Raw genomic sequence first — 18,620 nt, 5'->3', positions numbered from 1 at the left:
ACCTGAACCAAAAAAAAAGGTCATGGTCACTGTTTGGTGGTCTGCTGCCAATCTAATTCACTACAGCTTTCTGAATCCCAGCGAAATTGTCACATCTGATAAGTATGCTCAGCAAATCAGTGAGATGCACTGAAAACTACAATGCCTGCAGCTGCTATCAGTCAACAGAAAGGACCCAGTTCTTCTCCAGGACAACCAACGCTTCAGAAGCTGAATAAATTGGCTGCGAAGTTTTGCCTCATCTGCCACGTTCACCTGACCAACCACCACTTCTTCAAGCATCTTAACAGCTTTCTGCAGGGGAAATGCTTCCACAACCAGCAGGAGGCAGAAAATGCTTTCCAAGAGTTCGACGAATCCTGAAGCACAGATATTCACACTACAGGAATAAACAAACATTTTTCACTGGCAAAAATGTGTTGACTGAAAAATAAAATAAAAAAGTGTGTTGATTTTAATGGTTCCTATCTTGATTAGTAAAGATGTACTTGTGTGTGTGCTAAGTTGCTTCAGTTGTGTCTGACTCTTTGAGCCTAGTTATATGTATTTAAAATTCATGGTCCAGCACGGCAATTACATTTGCACCAACCTAAAGATGAATGAAAGTGAAAGAGGAGAGTGAAAAAGTTGGCTTAAAGCTCAACATTCAGAAAACTAAGATCATGGGCATCTGGTCCCATCACTTCATGGCAAATAGATGGGGAAACAGTGGAAACAGTGTCAGACTTTATTTTTTTGGGTTCCAAAATCACTGCAGATGGCGATTGCAGCCATGAAATTAAAAGACGCTTACTCCTTGGAAGGAAAGTTATGACCAACCTAGATAGCATATTCTGGAGAAGGAAATGGCAACCCACTCCAGTGTTCTTGCTTGGAGAATCCCAGGGACAGGGAAGCCTGGTGGGCTACCGTCTATGGGGTTGCACAGAGTCAGACACGACTGAAGCGACTTAGCAGCAGCAGCAGCAGAGAGCATATTGAAAAGCAGAGACATTACTTTGCCAACAAAGGTCCGTCTAGTCAAGGCTATGGTTTTTCCTGTGGTCGTGTATGGATGTGAGAGTTGGACTGTGAAAAAGCTGAGCGCCGAAGAATTGATGCTTTTGAACTGTGATGTTGGAGAAGACTCTTGCGAGTAGCTTGGACTGCAAGAAGATCCAACCAGTCCATTCCAAAGGAGATCAGTCCTGGGTGTTCACTGGAAGGAATGATGCTAAAGCTGAAACTCCAGTACTTTGGCCACCTCATGCGAAGAGTTGACTCACTGGAAAAGACTCTGATGCTGGGAGGGATTGGGGGCAGGAGGAGAAGGGGACGACAGAGGATGAGATGGCTGGATGGCATCACTGACTCGATGGACGTGAGTCTCAGTGAACTCTGGGAGTTGGTGATGGACAGGGAGGCCTGGCGTGCTGCAATTCATGGGGTCGCAAAGCATCGGACACAATTGAGTGACTGAACTGAACTGAATAGTTTGCATCTGCTAATTTCAAACTCCCAATCTATCCTTCTCCCTGGCTCTTAGCAACCAGTCTGTTCTCTATGTCAACAAGTCTGTTTCTGTTTTGTAAACAGGTTCGTTTGTGCCATATTTTAGATTCTGCATATAAGTGATATAATAAGGTATTTCTCTTTCTGACTTTCTTCAATTAGTATGATAATCTCTAGTTGCATCCATGTTGCTGTAAATGGTGTTATTTTGTTCTTTTTACGGTTGAATAGTATTCCACTGTATATATGTACCACATCTTCCTTATCCATTCCTCTGTTGATGGACATTTAGGTTGTATTCATTGTTTTGGCTATTGTGAATAGTGCTGCTATGAACATGTAAGTGGTATCATATGGTATTTTTCTTTCTCTTTCTGACTTACTTCACACTGGAAAGAATGCAGAGAAAAGGGAACCCTTGGTACACTATTAGTGGAAATATAATTTGGAAGAGTCACTATGGAAAACAGTATGACGTTTCCTCAAAAAAACTAAAAACAGAAATACCAGAGGATCCAGCAATTCCATTCCAGGGCATATATCTGAAGAAAATGAAAATACTAATTCAAAAAGATACATGCACCCCAATATCCATGAAGCACTATTTACAATGGCCAAGATAAGGAAGCAACCAAGATGCTTGTGGCTTCTCTCAAAGCTGAGATGGTAAAGAATCTGCCTCTAATGCAGGAGACCCAGGTTCAATCCCTGGGTTGGGAAGACCCCCTGGAGAAGGAAATGGCAACCCATCCAGTATTCTTGACTGGAGAATCCTCATGGACAGAGAACCCTGGTGGGTTACAGTCCACGGGGTTGCAGAGTGGGACATGAGTTAGCGACTAAACCACCACTACAACATGCTCATCAACCTATGAATGGATAAAGAAAATGTGAGACTGAGATACACACAAACACACACACACACAATACACAAAACATATTCCTCAGCCATAAAAAGGAATGAAATCCAGCCATCTGCAGCAATATGGATGGACCCAGAAAATTTTATGCTTAGTGAAATAGGTCAAACAGAGAAAGATAAATACTGTGTATCACTTATACGCAGAATCTAAAACATAATACAATAGGGGGCAAGGGAGGGTTGGACTGGGAAGTTGGGACTAGCAAATGCAAATTATTATATATAGAATGGATAAACAATGAGATCCTACTGTATAGCACAGGTAATTACATTCAGTATCTTATAAAAAACCATAATGAAAAAGAGTACGAAAAAGAATATATTTACATGTATAACTGAATTAGTTTGTTGCACACCAGAAACTAACAACAACAGAGTAAATCAACCACACTTTGATTAAAAGTAAATAAGTAAAAATTTTAAAGGAAAAATAAAGAAAAATTAGAATAATACAAATGAAAATACACACAAAAAAGCAACAGACTCACAGATATAAAACAACAAACTGCTAAGTCGCTTCAGTCGTGTCCGACTCTGTGAGACCCCAGAGACGGCAGCCCACCAGGCTCCGCCGTCCCTGGGATTCTCCAGGCAAGAACACTGGAGTGGGGTGCCATTTCCTTCTCCAGTGAAACAACAACAAACTAGTGGTTACCAGAGGTGAGAGGAAAGGGGTGTGGAGCAAATTAAGGGTATGGAGTTAAGAGATACAAACTACTACATATAAAATAGATAACCAACAAGGATATATTATGTAGCACAGGAAATTAGAGGCACTATCTTATAATAACTTTTAACTGAGTATAATCTGTAAAAATACTGGCTCACTATGCTGTACACCTGAAACTAATAATATAGATCAACTATACTTCAATTTAAAAACAAGAAAAAAATATCCACTATGAAGGCTTTAAATTAATTGTGTTAAGTAGTTAACTAACGGTTCTGGGGAAGGGTCAGGGTCTTCACCTTTTACATTTTTTGAATTATTTAAATTTCTTATGATAATTACATTATTATTTTCACAATCTGAAAAATACAAATCTATAAGATTAAAGATACTGAACTTAAAAATCTATAGTCCTGTCTTTGAATTGGAAATACTGAAACAAACTTGTAATACACTTGCTTTCAAAAAGACAAAAACCTTATTTCCTAGCCTTCTTCACTAAAAACAGCAAGAAATAATGAACAATCCACGAGGTAATAGTGCCTCTTGCACCCAGACTGTGGCTTCTAAACACCATTTCCCAAAAAAGGGGCAATGGCTGTTACATGCCCATGAATGTAAATGAAAAAGAGGATCTCTGAATATCAGGTCAGACCAGAAAACAAAGAAACTAGGAGGATCACATGAAAAGAACACTGGAGGGAATTCCCTGGTGGTCCAGTGATTATGATTCCACTCTCACTGCCAAGGTCCCAGGTTCAGTCTACTAAGATCACACAAACTGTGCAGTGTAGCCAAAACGGAAAAGGTTTTTTTTTTTTTTTAAAAAAGGACACTGAAGCCAACTTAAAGAGGTTTCCATTTGCCATTATGAGTTAATAAATGAGACATCAATAACAAAAAAGAAATAAGACTGAAACACATCAATATATTTAAATTGATGAGTTCATAATGACAATTCAAAAAACTTAACAGTCACTAGCAGCAGCAGTGAACAAACTATTTTGAAAATAAAGATTCATTAATTAAAATGAAAATTCAAAGCAACTGTCTCACCTTTGCTGTATAAAATACACCTGAAAGTAACCAAGTAAATAATGAGGGAAGTATCCCTTTATAAAAGTATTCCAGGACTTCCCTAGTAGTCCATTGGTTAAGAATCAGCCTGCCAATGCAGGGGACATGGGTTTAATCCCTGGTCCAGGAAGATTTCACATGCCGCAGAGCAACTAAGCCCATGTATCACAACTGTTGAAGCCCGCGCACCCTAGAGCCCGTGCTCTGCAACAAGAAGCCACCACAATGAGAAGCCTGCACGCCACGTCTAAAGAGAAGCTCCCACTCACTTCAACTGGAGAAAGCCCACGCACAGCAATGAAGACCCAGAGTAGCCAAAAATAAAACAAATAAATACTAAAAAATAAAACTGCTAAAAAAAATTCAAGCTAAAATAAATTTTAAAATAATACAAATTGAATATCATTTTATAACCACTAATGAAATTCAATAAAGGATGTAGACAAGGTTCATCAATGGCTGCTGACATCATGAAAATTAGACTCATAGACATCACACACTTCCTCCTAATGGAAGTACACTATAAAGTATTCTAGCCAAAAACACTGAATCTGATCAAATCCACTTTGTGGGAAATTAGTGGACAGATAACCAAGTTTCTTCAACAAATACACTAGGGGAAAAAAAAAGGAGAGGGGGAATTTTTCAGATTAAGTGATTTTTAAACATATATTGACCAACTACAAGATACAGACTTTATTTGACTAAACATACAAGCTGTTTAGAAAATATGATACAGTCAGGGAAATATGAACACCAAATATTTAATATTCAGGAATTACTATTTATTATTTTAGAAGTATAAATGGTATTGATATTATGTCTTTAAAGTCATTATTTAGGGGTATATACTGAAATATTCAGGGTGAAATCATACACCAGATTCTCTTCAAGACAGTCAGGAAAGGGGATAGGATTATAGACGAAGTAAGAGTAGCCACAAGCTAACAACTTCATATGGAAGTTCATTAACTATTCCACTGCTTTCAAATGTTTGAAATTTTTCATAGTAAAGTTATTTAAATAAGCAACTCTCAGAAAAATATAAATATTTGAAATATAGCCACTGAAATGAAATAAATTTTATATACTAATCTTTTATTGAAGCCCAGTTCAATTCCTACCTCTATCCATACTTCCTACATTGATTTCTATCTTTTTTCTTTTATATTTGCTGGACGGAGGAGCCTGGTAGGCTGTGTAGTCCATGGGGTCGCTAGGAGTCAGACACAACTGAGCGACTTCACTTTCACTTTTCACTTTCATGCATTGGAGAAGGAAATGGCAACCCACTCCAGTGTTCTTGCGTGGAGAATCCCAGGGACAGAGGAGCCTGGTGGGCTGCAGTCTATGGGATGACACAGAGTCGGACACGACTGAAGCGACTTAGCAGCAGCAGCATACTGCACAGTTAGATACAACTAAATTCTACAACATTCCATCTATACTATAGAATCTAACCCACTATATCTACTGTTGTTTTGTTCATAAATTATCAAGTTTATCTCCACAGCTAGCCAGTAAGGTCTTTTAATGCACATAAAATTTTTTTTGATCCCATAGCCTTAAAATGGTCCTAAGACTTTTCTAATGGTCCCAAATACCTTATCTGATACTCAAGGTGTCTCTGAAAATCCCTGGGAGCTAGGGAAAAATGCAACAGTCTTCCCTGTCACCCCAAAGACTACTAAGATTTTACTCTAGTAAAGCATATAATATTTTCTTTTTCAAATTTAACTGAGGTTCCCTTTATAACATCAAAATGATGAGTCTCCAGAAAGCTAGGGCAAGTTAATAAGCACAAGCTTTCCTCCCAGAATTCAAATGGGAATTTGAGTATTTATACTCTTTCACAAAAACAAAATTATACATTACTACGTTTAAATACGGAGAAGGCAATGGCACCCCACTCCAGTACTCTTGCCTGGAGAATCCCATGGATGGAGGAGCCTGGTGGGCTGCAGTCCATGGGGTCGCTGAGAGTCGGACACGACTGAGCGACTTCACTTTCACTTTTCACTTTCATGCACTGGAGAAGGAAATGGCAACCCACTCCAGTGTTCTTGCCTGGAGAATCCCAGGGACAGGGGAGCCTGGTGGGCTGCCATCTATGGGGTCGCACAGAGTCGGGCACGACTGAAGCGACTTAGCAGCAGCAGCAGCAGCAGGTTTAAATAGAAAGTTTATTATCTAAGTGGTTGACTAAACACACTAAAATTCTTTAATAAAAATTTCAGCTATAATATAAAGAAAGTTTGCCCAAAGAAATAGTCACAAAGCCCAGGAAAAAAGAACTCACCATCTAACTGGAGTCCAAGAGCACTGGAAAACAAGTCTATTAGTGTACTTAAAAGTGTCAAGAGTTGATTTATAGCCCCTTTATCCTTTTTAGAAATGTTTTTAAATAACTGACTTTTTCACCTAACCATAAGAGAAATCCTTGGTATTTATGAAGAGATAAGAAAAAAAGAAAAGAAAAACCATCCTACTACCTCCTCATGGCATTTGTCTTACTAAACAGTAAGTCTATTGAGAGCAGGGGAAAAAAAAGGGCACATGGGCTTACGATGAGAATAAGATGCAGATCTGTCTTTCAATTTTTTTACATTTCACCATTTGTATAAATCCAGGGCCAGAAAATAAAAAAACCTACATTCCACTCTGGGAATTTTCTTGGTTTACAATAATTTAGGAGCATTTTTCTAATGTCCTCAAAATTTCTTACCATAGTAGCACCAAAGCCTTACATTTCCAACTGCCAAGTCAGGTAGTAAACACATCATATACACTCTATATAAAATCTGTCCCTATTTTAACTTACATTTAAATTAGTTACTCAAACTACCATTCCTTTTATTTGCTATTTTTTATGTCTATCCAACTCCATCAAGAGATTTTTATTTCACGTACAGTTAAATATACACTGAATAAGTTTCTCCTCAAAATATCCTAGACTAGTCTGAATCCACACATATGCAAAGCAATTCTAGTGTCATAAAACTCACCCACCAGTACCCAACCATAATGCTCACCTGATCTCTAACTCAGATGTATTGCCTCATCCATCCTGGTGAAGTATAAAGAACTGCACTTATCAAGCATAATCTGAAGAGACATTGGAGAAAGGAGAGTGGATAGCCTCCAGCAATTCACCTAGGAGGAGGAAAAAAATTATCCCTTTCACCACCCAGAATCTAAACTCCAACAAATTTTCAGCAACAGTCAAATAAAATTCTCAGAACAGTTTTGACTTTTCACTGGCCTCCGTACCTTAATTAAGTAGCCCAGGTGACAGTGCAAAAATTAATTTGAAGCTATTTTTTTTCTACCTTATTTCGAAGAGCCAAATATTATCTGTCTTCACTATTAAAATCCCCTGAGATTTCAATTCTGCAGAAGCTCTACAGGGTTCTAAATTTAGCCAAGTAACAGAAAGAGTTGGAAGGCATGCAATTCATTTTAATATCTGCACATTTATGTTGCCAGGCAGCTAATTTTTAAAATACTCTTAGAGTAGACATCCACATATAAAAGAACAAATACATAAGCCATGTAATTAAAATATTTATTACCTATAACTTCTGGAAGTGACCAACATCACTCCTCCAAAAATATATTCCATGTTCCTTCCACAGGGATAGAGTTTTAAATATTTCAACAAAACATGGGACTTCCCTGGCAGTCCAGTGGTTAAGACTCCATGCTGCCAATGCAGGGGACACCAATTCAGTCCCTGGTCAGGGAACTAAGATCCCACATGCCGTGGCCAAAAAAAAAAATTTAATGTTAACAGCAATTTCCTTACAGCTTATTTATTTGTTTGCACTTCAAAGGAATATATAGATAGGTTTAAGGAGTTTCACCTTCAACGCAAAACCTTTTTGTACACTTTGCTGTAAGGCACAAATTAGCGCAACACTGTTAATCAACTATACTTCAATTTTTAAAAATCAAGGAAAAAAAGTTTTGTAGAAAGGACTGACATGTCTCATTTCACATATAGTCCCATAGCAGGATGTTCTCAAGTTGTTGGGCCATTAGTCATTAGGGTGTACAAGATCTCAATTCTAAGGCCAAATCTATTTTGGATTTTCTGAAATATCAGACCTCATAAGGAGCCATAAAACCAGGCTCCAGCATAAACGTTCAATACAATAAACACCCTAACTTCATGTCAGTTTCATAGATTGTGTACACAAACCAATGTGTAAAGTGTATGTGCAGATGAATACAACATGCAGGTTCAAAATACAAAGTATTAAAGAGCTGGATTACAAGGTTCCCTATCTAAGGAGATTTTAATTCAGAGAGCAGAAAATAACAAAGAGGGAAACAACTCTTAAGTCACTACACCACAGAAAAAAAAGCATGGATTATGTAAGAGTAAAAAGGATACAAATACTTGTTTTCACCTTCACATGTCACCACCAAGTTAGAGGAAAAAAAATACAATGCCAATTTTCTAAACAACATCCCATTATTTCCCATGGCAAGTCATCAACATTACTTCATTCTGAGAAATAATTCAATTTAGACACTTTATTACTGAGTACTTCTAGGAAGACACAGAAGGGTCTTAGGTCTGGAATCCACTCATTTTTTTGTACTGGAAATAACTGACCCCATAAAGATGGCAAAGGATAGATAATTAAATATGAGCAGTTCCCCTTTAAAGGAACCATTCCCCACTAAAGGAGTCAGGGTTCCTTGCAAGTAAAGTACAGAGTGAACCCAAAATACCTTGTTGTGGCAGGATGTAAAGAAATTCTCAGAACCTGACCAGGACAAGTCAAAAAAGCATAGGAATTAGTTTGAAGGCGCTCCGATTGACCAGACTGACAACAATTGTTGTATGTATAATACTAAATACTGTCAGTATTTTATACATTGATAAATGACTGCAACATTTTGAATTTTTTTTAATACCAAATCTATAGTGATCCTCAAAAACAAAGAACAGGAGAAATAAAGTTCTCTTTTATAGAATAACACCAACTAGTAAATGGAGAAGGAATGACAAAATCAACATTTTGTAACCACCAATGTAATAATTAATTCAGGCAAGGATCACCAACAAATGCTAACACTACTGGGTAAAACGTAGAGAAAAAGAATCATACAATCTTAACAGCACCATCCTACAGATATTTTCTTAATTACAAAGGGAAAAAGGCACTTTTACAAAGAAGAAATGCAGCCTATATCAATTCATCTAAGTAATCAAACTTATCACCAATAATGCGGCAAAATGACATTGTGTGCACAGAGAAGCACACGTTACCTAAACAGTATTCTTGTCAAAACTGTTTAAAAAAATCATGGCATAATCATGACAAATCCAAATTGTGAAACATTCTTCAATACAACTGGCCTAAACTCTTCAAAAGTATCAATGACCCAAGACACAAAAATGGAAAGAACTGCTCTGAACTAAAAAGCTAAAAAGATATAAAAAATAAGTGGAATTCATGATACTTGAATAAATCCAAGATTGGAAGGACAGCTATAAAACAGTATCTCAGCTATTAATATGATTGAGGAAATTTGAGCATACACTATAATTATTATATCACTGTAAACTCTTTTAAAGAAGATAATGAATTTTATAACAATATTGTAGTATTATAGGAAAATACCTTGTTCCTAGGTGACATATGCTTAAGCAATTCTGGGTGAAGTTTCCTGATGTCTGAAATTTCCTAATACACAGTAAAAAAAAAATTAATAATAATAATGTGTATATGTATAGGGAGGGAAGCGGAAGTGAGAAGTAGAATGTGACAGAGAGGGAAAGAGAGGGAAGGAGGGAAGTGGGAAAAGAAGGTGTGAAAGCACAAATGTGACAAAATATTCGATAAATATTAGGTAAAATCATATGGGTGCTCATTATATCACTCCTTCAATTTTTCTTCAGGTTTGGAATTACACATAAAAACATGGAGGTAAAAAAGAACAAGCAGCAACTTTAACCCAAGCTCCTGGCTATCCAGTATAAATTTTGCTGTGTTCTATTAATAAAAAGCAATTCCAGGTGATGCTTACAAGTGCAGACTTCAGCATGAAAGTGGGTTGTCCTGGCTGCACAATGAATAACCTAACTTAACCTCTCTGCAATGGTCTGAATGTATCCTCCCCAAATTCATGTTAAATCCTAACCTCCAAACATATTAAGAGGTGAGGCCTCTGGGGTGGTGAGGTCATGAACTTACTGTCTTACACAGAAAGATTTTAGAGATTGCTAGCTCCTTTCACCATGAAAGGACACAGTAAGATGAAGGCTATTAACCAGGACAAGGGTCCTCAGCAGAATCAGACCATGTTTGATCTTGAACTTCTCAGCCTCCAGAACAGTGAGAAATAAATTTCTGTTGATGAGCCACCCAGTATTTTGTTATAGCACCTTGAACAGAAAAAGACACTCCCTGAACCTCGCCTGTAAATAGGGATAATACAGTACTGATCCACAGGGACGACCTTCTAAGGATTAAATCATCTAATATGTGCTATTATACTTCTGTGATATCACATTCTCTGTTCACTTATATTCCTTCTAAGTATATGGGGAGACTGGATCAATTTTTAGCCTTTCTCTGTCCTGGCAACTAGCTTATGAGCTATTAATAACTTTACTAAAATTTACTACAATAACTTTACTAAAACTACTAAAATTTCATGAATTGCCAAATATATCCAAATTCAAATAAAAAATTAAAATGCATTCCGTCTAAGGACCAATAAAAATAAATCCACCATCAACACAATAACAGAGCTAACATACTCTACCATGTTAAAGCAGCAGCTTTTCACAGCTTACAGCTGCTCCTTCCTCACAAGAGGGTTCTATGTCAGAAACAGATATAGCCTGCCTTGGTCCCCAAAATATCAATCTTCACATTAAAATCCAATGCCCTCAGGCCAGAAATGCCTCTTAAATTCTGGTATTTCCTGGAGTTTCCTCTCAGTTTTCTTATCACTCTGTAAGTCTGTCTCCATGACCCTATTTCTTCTCATGGATTGAACAATATTCATGTACAGAGTACTTCAAAATCTAAACACCTCTGGCCCCTCTGAAGAGCCCCAGATTCATTTAGACAACTATATTTCCAAAAGTGAACTTCCTAACAATACTCCTCTGCCCATTTTAAAATCAGACTGGTCTTTTTTCTATTGAGCTGCATGAGAACATTTCGGATACTAACCTTTTTTTAAATATATGAGTTTTTTGGAAGTATATGTTTATGTACAATATTACCTAAGCTACAGGTGTACAATATAGTGATTCATAATTTTTCAAGGTTTATATTCCATTACCTTAAAATACTGGCTATATTCCCTGTGTTGTACCAATAAATCCTTATAACTTTTATATATAATCATTTATACCTCTTTCAAGTATATGATAAGTAAATATTTTCTCCCATACAGCAGACTTTTTCATTTTGTTGACGGCTTCCCTTACTGAGCGACTTCACTTTCACTTTTCACTTTCATGTATTGGAGAAGGAAATGGCAACCCACTCCAGTATCCTTGCCTGGAGAATCCCAGGGACGCGGAGCCTGGTGGGCTGCAGTCCACGGGGTCGCTAAGAGTCAGACACGACTGAGTGACTTCACTTTCCCTTTCCCTTTCTGTGCAAAACTTTTTAGTTTGATGTAGTCCCACTTAATTCATTTTTACTTTTGCTGCCTTTGCTTTTGGTGTTAAATCGAAAGAATCCTAATACTGATGCCAAGGAGCTTACTGCCTATGTTTCTTTCTGGAAGTTTTATAGTCTCAGGTCATATGTTCAAGTTTCTAAACCATTCTGAACCATTTTTTGTGTCTGGTACAATACAGTAGTCTAGTTTTCCCGACACAATTTATTGAAGAGACCATCATTTGCCCACTGTACATTTTTGGCTCTGTTGTCATAAATGAACTGACCATGCATGCATAGGTTTATTTCTGGGCTCTTTATTCTATTAATCTACTTATCTGTTTCTATGCCAATATCACATTGCTCTGATTACTATGGCTTTGTAATATAGTTTGGTATCAGGAAATATGATACCTTCATTTTGCTCTTCTTTCTCAAGATTTCTTTGGCTATTTACTGTCTTTTGTGGTTCCACACAAATTTTAGATTGTTTGTTCCCTGTAAAAAATGTAATGAGAAATACAATAGGGGTTGAATCCGTAAATTGGTTTCAGTGGTATGGACCTTTTTCAGTATGTACTTTTTAACAATATTAATTCTCCCAATCCGTCAGCAGAGAATATCTTTCCACTAATCGGTGTCTTCTTCAATTTCTTTCACTGATGTCTTACAGATCTTATAATAAACTGTAAATGATTTTTACCTCCTTGGTCAAACTTATTTCTAGGTATTTTATTCTTTATGCTACAATTGAAAGCGAGATTATTTTGAAAATTTCTGAGTTATTAGCATATAGAAACACAACTGATTTTGTATACCTATTTTGTATCCTGCAACTTTACTGAATTCATTCATTAATTCTAATTCTTTACTGAATTCATTCATTAATTCTAACAGTGTTTAGGATTTTCTATATATAATATCATGTCATCTGCAAACAGTGACAGTTTTACTTCTTTCTTTCTGATCTGAATGCCTCATTCCTTTTTAATAATTTTAATAATTTTATTTATTATTTGCCTGTTTTTTGCTAAACTGCACTGACTAGAATCACCAAAACTATGTCAAATAAAAGTGGGAAGGAAAAGCCTTCAGCTTCAGTTGAGTATGTTAGCTGAGGGCTTGTAATATATGGTTTTTATCCATAGGAGGAGTTTACAAAGAATTTTGATTTAAAGAATTGCTTTAATAGAAGAAAACGTTTCTTAAAAAATCTGGATTTTATGATGTTGAGGTACATTCCCTCTATACCCACTTTGTTGAAAGTTTGTATCATAACAGATGTTAAATTTGTCAGATCCTTTTTCTGCACCACTGCAGATCATGTGATTTTTATCCTTCATTTTGTTAATATGACGTATCACACTGATGACCTACAGATGCTGAACCACCTTTGCAGCTCCAGAATGAATCCCACTTGATTATGGTGAACGATCCTTTTAACGTACTGTTGAATTTAGTTTGCTAATATTTTGTTGAGAATTTCTGCATCATATTCATCAGGGATACTGGCCTGTAATTTTCTATACTTCCAGTGTTCTTGTCTGTTTTTTTGTATCAGGGTTATGCTAGCCTCATAAAATGAGTTTGAAGTGTACCCTCCTATTCTACTTTTTGGAAGAGTTTGAGGATTGTTAATAGTTCTTTAAATGTCTGGTAGAATTCACCAGTGAAGCCATCTGGTCCTGGACTTTTGCGTGTTGGAAGTTTTTTGATTACTCAATAATCAAGATTATTTGATCCAGATTCAATCTCTTTACTAATATAGGTATACCTTAGAGATACTACAGGTTTGGCTCCAGAACACTGTAATAAAGCAAAAATCAAAATAAAGCAAGTCACAAATTTTTTGGCCTTTCAGTGCATATGAAAGCACATTTACACTATATTGTAGTCTGTTAATTGTGCAATATCATTTCATCTAAAAAAACAATGTACATGCCTTAATTTTAGAATATTTTATTGCTAAAAAATGACAAGATAACATAATAGTAACACAGAAGATTACTCAACACAGATCACCATAACAAATAATAATGAAAAAGTCTGAAACACTGTAAGAATTACCAATTTGTGACACAAAGACACAAAGTGAATCACTGCTACTGGAAAAACAGGGCCACAAGACTTGCTCAATGCAAGGTTGCCACCAACCTTCAATTTGTTTAAAAAACAAAAAACACAGTATCTGTGAAGCACGATAAAGCCAATCTCAAAAAAAAATGAGGTACATCTCTAATGGGGTAATGGGGTTTGGTTCAGATTTTCTATTTCTTCATGATATAGTTTTGGTAGGTAGTATGTTTCTAAGAATTTATCTATTTCTTCTTCGTTGTCCAATTTGTTGGCATGTAATTGTTCACAGTAGTCTCTTGAGATATGAGGTGTTAACGTCTCCTCTTTGATTTCTTATTTGAGTCCTCTTTTTTTCTTAGTAAGTCTAGCTATAGGTTTTGTCTATTTTATCTTTTTTAAAAAAAACTAGCTCCTAGTTCCATTCATCTTTGCTATTGTTACTCTAGTTCTAATATAATATTTATTTCCTTTCTTCTACTAACATTAGATTTAGCTTGTTCTTCTAGTCCTAGAGGTGTAAAGTTAGGTTATTTAAGATCTGCCTTGTTTCTTAACTTTGGCCTTTTCTCAATGAACTTCTCTTTTGCTTCATTCTATAGGTTTTGTATTTAGTACATTGTATTTCCATATTCATTAGTCTCTAAGTATTTATTAATTTTTCTTTTTATTTCTTCTTTGACCCATTGATTATTCAGTAGCATGTTGCTTAAGCTCTACCTGTTTATGAATTTTGCAGTTTTCCTCTTGTCACTGAGTTCTAGTTTTATACCACTGTGGTCAAAAAGATTGCTAATATGACTCAAATCTTCTTAAACTTATTAAGATTTGTTTGTGCCTAACATATTATCTTTGAGAATGTTCCAAATGCACTTGAGAAGAATGTGTATTTGGATACACATTTGCTTTTGGATAGAATGTTCCATACATGTCTGTTAAGTCTATCTTGTCTAACTTGTAATTTAAGGCTAATGTTTCCTTGTTGATTTTCTGTCTTGATGACTTACTCACTGATAAAAGTGGGGAATTAAGGTCTCCTATTACTGTATTGCTGTCTACTTCTCCCTTTAGGTCTGTTAATATCTATTCTATATAATTAGATACTCCTAAAACCTGCCCCCTTTCTTATCTCTGTTAACACCGCCCAGTCACCTAAGACAGAAACTGAGAGTCATTTGTTCACAATTACTTCTCTCTCCTCCCATATTTAACCAATTTCCAAACTCTGGTACCATCTCCTGGATCCATCTGATCGTCTTAGCTCCTGTCCCTTCTTCTCCACTTCCATCATTGACAGGCAGAGAAATCAGTTAATGGGACAAGACCTCCAGAGTTCTTTTTTTCCTCCAGCAAAGCAGCTGGCAATGTTCCCATGGTAGCTCCTCTACTGGCCTTTTAGCCTTTATCCCTGAATAACTAAAATTCGAATCTATCCTGATGAACATGTAGTGTGAGAAATAAACTGCTCTTTCAAGCTATATTTGACGGTTGTTTCTTACCCACCATACCCATCTCTATCTTGATTTCAACATCTTCTGCGTGACTATAATAATCCCTAACAAATGTCTCTCCCTCTACTCTTAATCCATTGTATTTTTCAAAACTGGTACCAGAGTTACCCTTGTAAAATAACCATTCCATTTCTCTGATGATAATCTTCAGAGGTTCCTCTTTGCCTAAAAATATTTCAAATTCCATAATATACCTCTTAAAGCCTATCATGAAATTAGGCTCTACAGATATTCTCTCCAGTCAATCAAAATAATGCTACCTCTCCGTACACACCATAGTCTTTAACATTCCTGGGATTTTGCCCAGGCTCTTCTATTTGCTTGAAATGCATTCCCACCCTTATACCACCTCACCCTACCTTTGCCATCCTAGCCAAACAAACCCCTTGGCAACTATCCTTCCCATTCTCTCAACAGTTATTCAAATTTCTGTCTCTTCTCAAGGGCTCTATTTTACCGACTCTCTTATTACAACACACCAGCCCCCTAACCCAAAAGGATAAGTCTCCTCCATCACAAGGAATATCAAGGCCCTAAAGTCAGAAGCTCCCTCAAACTCCTTTGTTCAGTGACCAAGCATTTGTCCCCATCCCTTTCTTGACCTTTTCCTCTACCTTAATGAAAGACATAAAAATAATTCTACCTCCCTTATGGAAAGTGAAGAGGAACTAAAGAGCCTCTTGATGAAAGTGAAAAGGCTGGCTTAAAACTCAACATTCAAAAAACAAATTATCGCATCCGATCCCATCACTTCATGGGAAATAGATGGGGAAACAATGGAAACAGTGGCAGACTTTATTTTCTTGGGCTCCAAAATCACTGCACATGGTGACTGTAGCCATGAAAGTAAAAGACGCTTGCTCCCTGGAAGAAAAGCTATGACCAACCTAGACAGAATATTAAAAAACAGAGACATTACTTTACCGACAAAGGTCCATCTAGTCAAAGCTATGATTTTTCCAGCAGTCATGTATGGATGTGGGAGTTGGACCATAAAGAAAGCTGAACACCGAAAAACTGATGCTTCTGAACTCTGGTGTTGGAAAAGAGTCTTGAGAGTCCCTTGGACTTCAAGGAGATCAAGCCAGTCAATCCTAAAGGAAATCAGTCCTGAATATTCACTGGAAGGACTGCTGTGAAGAACTGACTCACTGGAGAAGACCCTGATGCTACAAAAGACTGAAGGCAGGAGGAGAACGGAATGACAGAGGATCAGATGATTGGATGGCATCACTGACTCAATGGACCTAAGTCTGAACAAGCTCTGGGAGTTGGTGATGGACAGAGAAGCCTGGTGTGCTGCAGCACATGGTATTGCAAGGAGTCGCACACAACTGAGCAACTGAACTGAACTGCTCTGGAGTTCATCTTCTCTTCACACTCAAGGACTTCACTCCATTATCACCATTCTCTAACGCCTTGCTCATTCACTGAACATATACATATGCTCAAGTCTCTCACGTTAAAAAACTCTCCCGTGGGACTTCCCTTGCAATCCAGTGGTTACAACTCCACACTTCCCATGCAGGGGGTGCAGGTTCAATCCCTCACCCCAATCCTCACCGCAATTCCTGGTGAGGAAACTAAGATCCCACATGCCATGCAGCATGACCAAAAATAAATAAGTTGATTAATTCTTTTTTAAAAACTTTTCTCTGAACTCCACCTACTCTCACTACTGTTCTCTCTCTCCATCTCTCTGTAATCTTCCTGAAAAATAGTTTACTTTCTCCCACCTCTTATTTATTCCTCAACACAATGCAATTTTGCCTCTGCCCTCATCACTCCAGTGATCCTGCTCTCACTGATGTCAACAATGACCCAAATCCAGTAAGTAAGGGCTTCCGTGGTGGCTCAGACGGTAAAGAATCTGCCTGCAATGCAGGAGATGCAGGTTCAATCCCTGGGTTGGGAAGATCCCCCACTGAAGGAAATGGCTAGTATTCTTGCCTAGGAAATCCCATGGACAGGTGAGCCTGGTGGGCTACAAACCATGGGGTCACAAAGAGTCAGACACGACTGACCAACACTAACACTCACACTTTCATGTCCTTTCTGTTTTTATACTTGACATTTCCACTACACACAAACACAATTACCTTCCTCCTCTTTGAAAGTTTCTCCTCTAAAATCCTATCATAGTACTTTACTGGATTCCCATCTACCTTCCTGGCTTCCTATATTTCTTCCAGGGCTCCTGCCACTAATCACATCTTTAACTGTCAGTATTCTCCAAGGCGCTCTCAGCCTTTAGCTCTTCAGTCTTAACATGATCCTTGGAGGAACCAAACCCATCCCTTCAACTACAAGGTATATGATGTTGACTCCTAAATCTCTCCCCAGCCCTGATTTTCTTCAACTTCAGACTGAAGCATCTAATTTCGTATTACATATTTCCACAGGGTTCTACAGATACCTCATATTCAACCAGTCCAAAACCAAAGACCTCACCTTTATTTCCAAACATCCATCCCTAACCATTCAATATCACAATAATCCAAGTCTATGCCCCAACCAGTAACGCTGAAGAAACTGAAGTTGAACGGTTCTATGAAGACCTACAAGACCTTTTAGAACTAACATCCAAAAAAGATGTCCTTTTCATTACAGGGGACTGGAATGCAAAAGTAGGAAGTCAAGAAACACCTGGAGTAACAGGCAAATTTGGCCTTGGAATATGGAATGAAGCAGGGCAAAGACTAATAGAGTTTTGCCAAGAAAATGCACTGGTCATAACAAACACTCTCTTCCATCAACACAAGAGAAGACTCTATACATGGACATCACCAGATGGTCAACACCGAAATCAGATTGATTATATTCTTTGCAGCCAAAGATGGAGAAGCTGTATACAGTCAGCAAAAACAAGACCAGGAGCTGACTGTGGCTCAGATCATGAACTCTTTATTGCCAAATTTAGACTTAAATTGAAGAAAGTAGGGAAAACCACTAGACCATTCAGGTGTGACCTAAATCAAATCCCTTATGATTATACAGTGGAAGTGAGAAATAGATTTAAGGGCCTAGATCTGATAGATAGAGTGCCTGATGAACTATGGAATGAGGTTCGTGACACTGTACAGGAGACAGGGATCAAGACCATCCCCATGGAAAAGAAATGCAAAAAAGCAAAATGGCTGTCTGGGGAGGCCTTACAAATAGCTGTGAAAAGAAGAGAAGCAAAAAGCAAAGGAGAAAAGGAAAGATATAAACATCTGAAGGCAGAGTTCCAAAGAATA

The 18,620-nt window shown here is 37.4% G+C and overlaps 1 protein-coding gene across 22 annotated transcripts in view; it reads right to left on the bottom strand.

Moving 5' to 3' along the window:
- R3HDM2 (R3H domain containing 2) overlaps nucleotides 1–18,620 on the bottom strand; it is a 162,680-nt gene that overhangs the window by 123,015 nt on the left and 21,045 nt on the right. For 17 of the 22 annotated variants that reach the window (XM_061416721.1, XM_061416719.1, XM_061416730.1 and 14 more), the window contains exon 2: nucleotides 7,193–7,313. The exons of the other annotated variants lie outside the window; for them this stretch is intronic. The gene's annotated coding sequence lies outside the window, so the exon portion shown is untranslated. The remainder of the gene's footprint in view (nucleotides 1–7,192; nucleotides 7,314–18,620) is intronic. 22 annotated transcript variants of the gene reach the window in all.

This window comes from Bos javanicus, chromosome 5, assembly GCF_032452875.1.
Source record: "Bos javanicus breed banteng chromosome 5, ARS-OSU_banteng_1.0, whole genome shotgun sequence".
In the NCBI taxonomy this organism is placed as follows: Eukaryota; Metazoa; Chordata; class Mammalia; order Artiodactyla; family Bovidae; genus Bos; species Bos javanicus.
Note: the sequence above shows the minus strand (reverse complement) of the source record. Positions and strands in the feature narration are given on the sequence as shown.